The following is a 12,080-nucleotide window of genomic DNA, read 5'->3' as shown; positions in this document are numbered from 1 at the left end:
TGAGAAGCTTGAGAGAGAACAAAGCAGTGTGGGGTTTTGCAGCAGGGGGAAGACAGAAAGAAGGGAGGACTTGAGGAATGTTACTGGTACAATCAATCCCTGGGCCTTTGGGGACCCCTACTTTGAGTTGGCTAGCACCTTGGACCCTATGCATGAGTCAGTTAGTCATACTGTGGTGGCAAGCATGTTGCTGTGATGCTGGAAGCTATGCCACCAGTATTTCAGATACCAGCAGGGTCACCCTTGATGCACATGTTTCAGCTGAGCTTCCAGACTAAGAAAGACTAGGAAGAAGGACCTGGTGGTCTACTTATGAAAATATTAGCCGGTGGAAACCTTACGAATAGCAGAGGAACATTGTCTGATACAGTGCCAGAAGATGAGCTCCTCACGTTAGAAGGCACTCAAAATACTACTGGGGAAGGGCTTCCTCCACAAGGTAGAGTCAACCTTAATGATGTGAATGGAGTTAAGCTTTCTGGACCTTCGTTTGCTGATATGGCACGACTCAAAATGAGAAGAAACAGGTGCAAATATCCATTAATAATCAGACTGTGAAATGTATGAAGTATGAACCTATGGAAATCGGAAACTGTCAAAAAAAATGAGATGGAATGCATAAACATGAATATCCTAAGCATTAGTCAGCTGAAATGGACTATTATTGGCCATTTTGCATCAGACTATCTTATGGTCTACTATGCTGGGAATGACAATTTAAAGAGGAATGGTGTTGCATTCATAGTCGAAAACAACATTTCAAGATCTATCCTGAAGTATAGTGTTGTCAGTGATAGGATGATATTCACACACCTACAGGAAGTCCCTTTACACACCAATCACTAAGGCCCTTTACACACCAATCGCTAAGGCCAAAGATGGAGAAATTGAAGATTTTTATGAACTTCTGCAGTTTCAAATTGATCAAACATGCAATTAAGACACATTGATAATTACTGGTGATTGAAATGTGAAAGTTGGAGACGAAGAAGAAGGATCGATAGTTCGAAATATAGCCTTGGTGATAGAAAAGACACCAGAGATACCATAACAATTTTGCAAGACCAATGATTTCTTCATTGCAAATATCTTTTCTTAGCAACTTAAATGGCGACTATACATGTGGACCTCACCAGATGGAATACACAGGAATCAAATCAACTACATCTGTGAAAAGAGTCAATGGAGAAGCTAAATATCAGTCAGAAGAAGGCCAGGGGCTGACTGTGGAACAGGTCATTAATTGCTCATATGCAAGTTCATGTTGAAGCTGAAGAAAATTAGAATAAGTCCACAAGAGCCAAAGTATGACCCTGAGTATATCCCACCTGAATTTAGAGACCATCTGAAGAATAGATTTGATGCATTGAACGCTAAAATGACTGAAGACCAAATGAATTATGGAATGACATCAAGGACATTGTATATGAAGGGAGCATTAAAAAGACAGGAAAGAAAGAAAAGACCAAAATGGAAGTTGCTTTTGAGCACAGAGTAACTAAAGCAAAACAGGAAATGATGAAGTAAAAGAGCTGAACAGGTTTCAAAGGGCAGCTCGAGGAGACAAAGTATTATGATGAAATGTGTAAAGACCTGGAGTTAGAAAACCAAAAGAGAAGATGCTGAGCATTTCTCAAGCTGAAAGAACTGAAGAAAAAATTCAAGCCTCGAGTTGCAATATTGAAGGATTCTACAGGGAAAATATTAAACAATGCAGGAAGCACCAAAGAAGATGGAAAGAATACAGAGTCACTGTACCAAAAAGAATTGGTCAATGTTCAGCCATTTCAGGAGGTAGCATATGATCAAGAACTGGTGGTGCTGAAGGAAGAAGTTCAAGCTGCACTGAAGGCATTGGTGAAAAACAAGGCTCCAGGAATTGATGGAATACCAACTGAAATGTTTCAACATTTGAATGTAGAGCTGGAGGTGCTCACTCATCTATGCTAAGAAATTTGGAAGACAGCTACCCGGCCAACCGACTGGAAGAGATCCATATTTGTGACCATTCCAAAGAAAGGTAATCCAACAGAATGCAGAAATTATTGAACAATATCACTAACATCATACACAAGTGAAGTTTTGCTGAAGATCATTCAAAAATGGTTGCAACAGTACATAAAGGAACTGCCAGAAATTCAAGCCAGATGTGGAACAAGGAATATCATTGCTGATGTCAGATAGATCTTGGCTGAGGGCAGAGAATGTCAGAAAGATGTTTACCTGTGTTTTTTTGACTATGCAAAAGCATTCGACTATGTATATCATGACAAATTATTAGTTATGTCACAAAGAATGGGAATTCCAGGACATTTAATTGTGCTCATGAGGAGCCTGTACATAGACGAAGAGGCAGTAGTTGGAACAGAACAAGGGGCTACTGAGTGGTTTAAAGTCAAGGTGTGTGTCAGGGTTGTATCTTTTCATTATACTTATTCAGTAAGTATGCTGAGCAAATAATCTGAGAAACTGGACTGTATGGAGAAAAATACAGCATCAGGATTGGAGGAAGACTTATTAACAACCTTTGGTATGCAGATGATACAACGTTGCTTGCTGAAAGTGAAGAGGACTTTGAGCACTTACTGATGAAGATCAAAGATGACAGCCTTCGGTATGGATTACACCTCAATATAAAACAAAAATCTTCACAACTGGACCAATAAGCAACATGAAGATAAATGGAGAAAATATTGAAGTTGTCAAGGATTTAATTTTACTTGGATCCACAATCAGCAACCATAGAAGCAGCAGTCAAGAAATCAAATGTCACATTGCATTGGGCAAATCTGCTCCAAAAGATCTCTTTGAAGTGTTAAAAAGCCAATACGTCATTTTAAGGACTAAGGTGAACCTGACCCAAGATATGGTATTTTCAATTGACTCATATGGATGTGAAAGCTGGACAACGAAAAAGGAATGCTGAAGAAAAATTGGTGACTTTGAATTATGGTGTTGATGAAGAATATCGTATATACCATGGACTGCCAGAAAAATGAACAAATCTGTCTTGGAAGAAATACAGCTAGAAAGCTCCTTAGAAGCAAGGATAGCGAGAATTCGTCTCACATATTTTGTATGTGCTATCAGAAGAATCACTCCCTGGAGAAGGATATCATGCTTAGTAAAGTAGAAGGTAATCAAAAAAGAGGAAAACTCTCAATGAGATGAATTGACACAGTGGTTGCAACAACGGGCTCAAGCATAACAATAATTATGAGGATGGTACAGGACCTGGCAGTGTTTCCTTCTGTTGTACACAGGGTTGCTATGAGTCAAAACCAACTCAATGGCACCTAACAACAATAACAGCACCTAGGAACACTTCAGAGGCCCAAAAGAATCCTAGATGAGATGTTAAAGGCATCCCTGTTAGGAAGAGCTCCCTTCTCCCATGTGGCTATGCACTTTGCATAGTGAGTCTGTTAGGAACTTTGATAATTAGATGGGGGCTCTTAAGCCCAGTTTCTACTACTCCTGGGATTTCCTAAATGATTACTTCCAGAATGCATTTGCCAATGTTCACCAAGATAGAAAAAATAATATGAAAATTCCAAACACTACACAGTTAGAAATTACTAAATTAGGAGATGAGATATTTATTTACTGGTTCAAAGAACCTCCTGTATTTTTTGTATTCTGATAAATTTGTGCTAAATTGAATTTACAGTCAACTTGTTATTAAGATTAAGACAATTATAGTTATCTTAATCTATTAAACCATGGATTCATTAAACAACATAAAAAAGGAAAAAGAATGAGACTGTTTATGGACTGTATGACTTTTAAGAGTCTGTGATTCTATTGTGTCTGCGCCTTGGAGGCTAGGACTCTGAAAGAATGCAAAGTTGTTTTCAATGTTGTATTTTCTCTCAGAGTTAAAATGCAAATTAATTTCTGGCTGAAATCTTTTTTGCACCTTTGGGAAGGCAAAATTTCCAAATTACCAGTTTTCTGTCTGAAAGACCTTCTGTCATTTAATATGAGGAACAAAACATGAACTCAGAATGGCAGTAGAACAGAGGAATTCAGGGTTCTGTAGGCTGGGAAAAGGTGGCCAGAGGTAAGAATGCATAAGTGAACAGAAGTCAGTTCAGAAAGATAAAACAAGTTGAGGAATTTAGCCTTAATCCTGGAGACATTAGGTAATCACAGGAGGGATGATAAGCAGAGGGTGACTTGAAGTATATTTTAGCATGATTTCTCTGGCTACAGTGTGAAAAATAGATGGGGGTGGTGGAGGCAGGAGACCAAGGAGGATTTTGTAATGAAATAGATTCTAATAACGGCCTGAGCTGCAGAAATGGTAGTAGGGATAAAAGGATGTGGCCGTACTTTAAAGGATTAATAATAGAAAGGTGCCAGTTTGCAACTCTATTGAATACACTGATAGAGTTTTCACGCAGAGTTACAGTTTTGTCTAAAATTTGTGTATATGAGCAACGAGTCAATATTTGCTAAGAAACATAAAAAAAAAAAGATGGAAAAAACTTGCATTATATCAAAGCTTATTATAAAGCTATAGTGCTTAAGACAAAAAAAAAAAAAACAAAAAAAACAGGGTGGTATTAAAACAGAAATAGACAAAAAAAAACCATTGGAATAGAATAAGGATCCCAGAAATAATCCTGTAGATACATGGAAACTTGATATATGGCAGAACTATTGCTACTTCATGGGGGGAAAAAATGATTATCCATTTGGAAGAAAATGACGTTTTCTAAATATATTAAAGACTTAAATGTGAAAGGCAAAGCTATAAAACTTTCCAAAGAAAATATGGGAGAACCTCTTTCTGAATTTGAAGAAATTATTTCTTAAGATGCAAAAACACAAACGACAAATAATAAATCTAGCTACATTCAAACAATTAACTTTTGTTTATCATGCAGTTATTGTTGTTAGCTGTCCTCAAGTCATTTTTGACTCACAGTGACGCTATGCACAGCAGAACGAAATACTGCCCGGTCCTGCACCATCCTTACAATCATTATCATGTTTGAGTCCATTGTTGCAGCCACTATGTCAATCCATCTCACTGGCGGTCTTCCTCTTTCTCACTGACCCACTACTTATCAAGCATCATGTCCCTTTCCAGGACTGGTCCCTCCTGATAACGTGTCCAAAGTATGTGAGACAAAGATTCACCATCCTCACTTCCCAGGAGCACTCTGGCTGTATTTCACCCAAGACAGACTTGTTTGTTCTTCTGACAGTCCATGGTATATCCAATATTCTTCACCAATACCATTATTCAAAGACATCAATTCTTTGGTCTTCCTTATTCATTGTCCAGCTTTCACATGCATATGAGGCAATTGGAAATATCGTGGCTTGGGTCAGGCACACCTTAGTCCTCAAAGACACCTCTTTGTTTTTAACACTTTAAAGAGGTCTTTTGCAGCAGATTTGTCCAATGCAATACTTCATTCAATTTTCTGACTGCTGCTTCCATGGGTGCTAATTGTGGATCCGAGTAAAGTGAAATCCTTGACAACTTTAATATTTTCTCCATTTATCGTGATGTTGCTTATCAGTCCAGTTTGAGAATTTTTGTTTTCTTTACGTTGAAGAGTAGCCCGCACAGAAGGCTGTAGTCTTTGATCTTCATAAGCAAGTGCTTCAAGTCCTCTTCACCTTATGCAAGCAAGATTGTGTCATCTGCATATCATAAGTTGTTATTGAGCCTTCCTCCGATGCTGATGCCCTGTTCTTCTTCATATAGTCCAGCTTCTCATGTTATTCACTCAGCATACAGATTGAATAAGTATGGTGAAACAATGCAACCCTGAAACCGTAAAATGTGAAATAACTAAGCAAAAACTAGAAGCATATATCTGCAACACATATACTTCACGAAGGATTATTATCCAAAATATCAAGAATTACTGCAAGACAATAATAAAATATACAAACAACTAAGCAGAGAAATTAATGCAACAGCACTTCAAAGAAGAGAAAACCTGAATGGCCAACAGACCTATAAAAAGCTACTCAAAATAATTTGTAATCATGGAAATGTATATTTAGATTACAATGAAATACTGCTTTACAACACCCAAGTGTAGACAAAAGTGTGGATCAACTATAACCCCTACACTAGGGATCTTATGTGCATATTGGTACAACCACTTTGGAAAACAATTTGACATTATCTAGTAAAGTTAAAGCAGCCCTGGTGGCACATACTAACCAGAAAGATCAGCACTTGGAGACTACCAGCTGCTCCTCAGGACAAAGATGTGGCAGCCTGCTTCTGTAAAGATTTACAGCTTTGCATAACTGGATATCCATCTGCAAAAAAATGAAACAAGACACATACATCACTCCATGCTCAAAAACTAACTCAAAATGGATCAAAGACTTAATATAAAATCTGAAACGATAAAGATCATGGAAGAAAAAATAGGGATAACATTAAGAGCCCTAATACATGGCATGAACAGTATAGAAAACATTATAAAGAATGTAGAAGAAAAACTAGATAACTGGGAGCTCCTAAAAATCAAACCCTTATGCTCGTCTAAAGACTTCACCAAAAGAGTAAAAAGACTACCTACAAACTGCAAGAAAGTTTTTAGCTATGACATTTCTGATCAGCGCCTCATCTCTTAAATCTACATGATACTGCAAAAAGACAAATAACCCAATTAAAAAATGGACAAAAGATATGAATAGACACTTCACTGAAGAAGGTAGCTAACAGGTAGCTAACAGATATATGAGGAAATGTGCACCATCATTAGCCATTAGAGAAATGCAGATCAAAACTACAATGAGATTTCATCTCGCTCCAACTAGGCTGGCATTAATTCAAAAATAATAAATGTTGGAGAGGCTGTGGAGAGATTGGAACACTTATAGACTTCTGGTGGGAATGTAAAATGGTACAACCACTTTGGAAATCAATTTGGCACTTCCTTAAAAAGCTAGAAATAGAACTACCATACGATACAGCAATCCCACTCCTTGAAATATATCCTAGAGAAATAAGGGCCTTTACATGAACAGATATATGCACATCCATGTTTATTGCAGCACTGTTTACAATAGCAAAAAGATGGAAGCAACCAAGGTGCTCATCAACGGATGAATGGATAAATAAATTATGGTATATTCACACAATGGAATACTATGCATTGATAAAGAACAGTGAGGAATCTGTGAAACATTTCATAACATGGAGGAACCTGGAAGGTATTATGCTGAGTGAAATTAGTTGCAAAAGGACAAATATTATATAAGACCACTATTATAAAAACTTCAGAAATGGTTTAAACTAAGAAGAAAACATTCTTTTGTGGTTATGAGAGGGGGGGAGGGAGGGAGGGAGGGTGGGAGAGGAGCATTCACTAATTAGATAGTAGATAAGAACTACTTTAGGTGAAGGGAAAGACAGCACACAATACAGGGGAGGTCAGCACAATTGGACTAAACCAAAAGCAAAGAAGTTTCCTGAATAAACTGAATGCTTCAAAGGCCAGCGTAGCAGGGGCAGGGATCTGGGGACCAGGGTTTCAGGGGACATCTAAGTCAATTGGCATAATAAAATCTATTAAGAAAACATTCTGCATCCCACTTTGAAGAGTGGCGTCTGGGGTCTTAAATGCTAGCAAGCAGCCATCTAAGATGCATCAATTGGTCTCAACCCACCTGCATCAAGGGAGAGCGAAGAACACCAAGGACACAAGGCGATTACGAGCCCAAGAGACAGAAAAAGCCACATGAACCCGAGACTACATCATCCTGAGACCAGAAGAACTAGATGGTGCCTCGCTACAACTGATGACTGCCCTGACAGCGAACACAACAGAGAACCCCTAAGGGAGCAGGAGAGCAGTGGGATGCAGATCCCAAGTTCTCATAAGACCAGACTTAATGGTCTGACTGATACTAGAAGGACCCTGGTGGTCATGGCCCCCAGACCTTCTGTTGCCCCAGGACAGGAACCATTCCCGAAGCCAACTCTTCAGACATGGATTGGACTGGACAATGGATTGGAGAGGGATGCTGGTGAGGAGTGAGCTTCCTGGGTCAGGTGGACACTTGAGACTATGTTGGCATCTCCTGCCTGGAGGGGATATGAGAGGGTGGAGGGGGTTAGAAGCTGGCAAAATGGACACGAAAGGAGAGAATGGGGGGAGAGGGCGGGCTGTCTCATTAGGGGGAGAGTAATTGGGAGAGTGTAGCAAGGTGTATGTGGTTTTTTGTGTGAGAGACTGACTTGATTTGTGAATTTTCACTTAAAGCACAATAAAAATTATTAAAAAAAAGATTTACAGCCTTGGAAACCCTATGGTGGGGGGGCGTTCTATTCTGTCCTATAGGGTCACATGAATCAGAATCGACTCAGCAACTGTGGGGTTAAAAAAAAAAAAGTTAGTAAAGTTAAAAAGAACCCTGGCGGTGAAGTGCTTAAGAGCTTAGCTACTGACTAAAAGGTGGGAGGCTCCAGCACACCAGCCACTCCTCAGGAGCAAGAGGTGACAATCTGGTTTCATAAAGATTATAGCCTTGGACATCCTATGGGGAAGCTATGAGTTGGAATCGACTTGATGGCAATAGGTTTGCTTTTTGAGTTTAGTAAAGTTGAAGGTGTGCATGCCCTACAAACTTCTGAGCATCTCTAGAAGCCATATAATTGAATATTTATAACATCACTGTTTATAAAAGCTCACACTGGAAATAGCTCAAATGTCCATTCACAGGAAAATGAGTAAATAATTCATGCTAAACTTATCAACAACTAAGATACAGTAGTAAAAATGAGTGATCAATGAAGAAAATCAAAGACACAAGAAAAATATTAGTCCAAAGGACTAACGAACCACATGAACCACAGCCTCCACCAGCCTGAGTCCAGAAGAACTAGAAGGTGCCGGCTACCATCACTGATTAACAGGGATCACAACAGAGGGTTCCAGATATAAAGCAGGAGAAAAATGTAAAACAAAATTCAAATTCAAGAAACAAACAAACAAAAAGACCCCCAGACTTACTGATCTGACAGAGACTGGAGGATCCCCTGAAACTATGGCCCCGGACACCCTAATAACTCAGAACTGAAGTCACCCCCAAAGTCCACTTTTCAGCCAACGATTAGGCAGGCCTATAAAACAAACAATAATACATGTGAAGAATGTGTTTCTCGGTTCAATCAAATATATGAGACCAAATGGACAATACCTGCCCAAAAGGAAAGAGAAGGCAGGAAAGTACAGGAAAACTGGACAGATGGACATAGAGAACAGGGGCGAAAAAAGAAAGGGGGAGAGTGCTAACACATTGTGTGGATTGCAACCAAAGTCACATAAAAATTTGTGTACAGATTTTTGAATGAGAAACTGAGATAGGGAAGAAAAAGGGACTGAGCCCCTAGACAAGGAGCCCTGCATCATCTACAACTTGCAACTTACTTACAAAAATTATGTGCTTGGCTAAGTACGCAAAACCCCCATCCTTTTTGTGTGATGAGGAAAGAACAGTGTGCTCCCTTGTAAGATGTTTTTCAGAGGAACTGGCCCTGGAACAGGCACAGATATCCGCACCGTGACTGACGGATGACTACTGCCTGGTGATTCCAGAAAACCCATAAGCAAAAATGACACAATTACCCTACCCTAAACTATTATACCTGTGGCCTCTCTGACTCTGACGAGTCAGTCTTTTAGAGAGGCTTAGTTCTTCACTGACTCCTTTTGCTTGACTCGAACAAAATAAAGCTTCCTGAAGATACAGTTTTGTCTTTCACATGTATTCTTACTGGGGAAAAAATAAGGGCCTTTTGTGTCAGATTGGCAATTGGTAACAAAACTAATTTGCGCTGTAAACTGTCACTTAAAACACAATAAAATTTTTTTAAAAAAATAAACAAAAAGCCTGGTACTAGTATAACAATAGACACATAGACCAATGGAATAGAATTGAGAGTCCAGAAATAAACCCACACATCTATGGTCAACTGATTTTTGACAAGGGTGCTAAGTCCATTCAATGGGGGAAAGAAGAGTCTCTTCAATAAATGGTGCTGGGAGAATTGGATTTCCTCATGCAGAAAAATGAAATAGGATTCATGCCTCACACCATACTCCAAAACAAATTCAAAATGGATTAAGGACCTAAACGTGCACACTAAAACCATAAAATTCTTAGAAGAAAAAGCAGAGGCAATGTTGTCAGGGCTAGCTTTTAACAACGGATTATCTAATATAATAACAAAAGCAAAAACAGCAAAAGACAAAGTAAATAGTAGGACTTCACAAATATTAAAAAATTTGTTCATCAGAAGACTAACAAAAAAGTAAAAAGATAAGCTACCAACTGGGAGAATATCTTTGGAAAGCATGTATCTGACAAGAACCTAACAATCAAATATACACAAAACTTTGACAACTTAACAAGACAAAAAACCTAATCATAAAATAGACAAAAGGCTTGAATACACATTTCACCAAATTTCACCAAGAGGATATTCAAATGGCCACCAAACACATGAAGAGATAGATGTTCCACGTCATTAGCCATCAGAGAGATGCAAATCCAAACCACAATGAGATACAATTTCACTCCCGCTAGGATGGCTAAGATTAAAAAAAAAAACAAAAAACACAGAATATAATTGTTATGGATTGAGTAGTGTCTCCCAAAAATGTCTGTGAACTTTGCTAGGCCATGACTCCCAGTAAGTTGTGGTTTTGTGATCTGATGTAATTATCCTATATGTTGCAAATTCTAACCTCTATGGTGTTAATGAGGCAGGGTTAGAGGCAGTTATGTTAATGAGGTAGAACACAATCTACAGGATTAGGTTGTATCTTGAGTAAATCTCTTTTGAGATATAAAAGAGGGAAGTGAACAGAGAGGAGAGGGACCTCATTACCAACAGGAAAGAAGAGCCAGCAGTGGAGCACATCTTTGGACCTACGGTCCCTGTGCTGAGAAGCCCTTAGACCCAGGGGAAGATTGATGACAAGGACCTTCCCCAAGAACAGACATAGAAAAAAAGCCTTCCCCTGGAGCTGGCACACCAAATTCAGACTTATAACCTCCTAGACTGTTAGAGAATAAACTTCTGTGTGTTAAAGACACCCACTTGTTATTACTGTTACAGCAGCACTAGATAACTAAGACAATAACAAATGTTGGCAAGGATATGGGGAAATTGGAACTCTTACCCATTGGTGGGAATGCACAATGATACAGCTATTGTGGAAAACATTGTGCCATTTCCTCAAAAAACTAAAACTAGAACTACCATGTGACCCAGAAATTCCAGTCCTAAGTATATACCCCAAAGACTAGAAAACAGAGATTCAAACAGAAACTCGTACACCAATTTTCATTGTAGCACTATTCACAATAGCCAAAGGTGGAAACAACTTAAATGCCCATCAAAAGGTGAATGGATAAACAAAATGTGATACATACATACAATGAAATACTACTTAACCAGTAGGAGAAATGAAGTCTTGATACATGCTACAATATGGATGGAGCTAGAAAACATTATGTTAGGTGAAAGAAGTCACTTAGTTATTGCATTGAACAAATATTGTATGACTCCACTTATATAAAAATACAAGAAAAGACAAATGGATAGAGAACAAAGTTAATTAGTGGTTACCAGGGGTGATCAAACCCAAACCCACTGCCATCGAGTCGATTCCAACTCATAGCGACCCTATAGGATAGAGTAGAACTGCCCCATAGAGTTTCCAAGGAGCGCCTGGAGGATTTGAACTGCCAACCCTTTGGTTAGCAGCCATAGCACTTAACCACTATGCCACCAGGGTTTCCCCAGGGGTGATAGGGAGGAGGAGAATGGAAAGTTAACAGCGATGAAAATATCGTGTTGATTGAAGATAGAGTTGCACATTAGTCTAATTGTCAATAAATTGTACACCTGTTGAATTGGCATAAGTTGTGTGATTGATATTTTATGGATTGAATTGTGTCCCCCAAAAATGTGTGTCAACTTGGCTAGGCCATGATTCCCAGTATTGTGTGATAGTCTACCATTTTGTGATCTGATGTGACTGTCCTATGTGTTGCAAACACTAACCTCTACAATGTCAGTGAGG

Source organism: Loxodonta africana, chromosome 1 (genome assembly GCF_030014295.1).
Source record: "Loxodonta africana isolate mLoxAfr1 chromosome 1, mLoxAfr1.hap2, whole genome shotgun sequence".
NCBI classification, from domain to species: domain Eukaryota; kingdom Metazoa; phylum Chordata; class Mammalia; order Proboscidea; family Elephantidae; genus Loxodonta; species Loxodonta africana.
The sequence above is the reverse complement of the archived record's forward strand: the minus strand, read 5'-3'. Positions refer to the sequence as shown.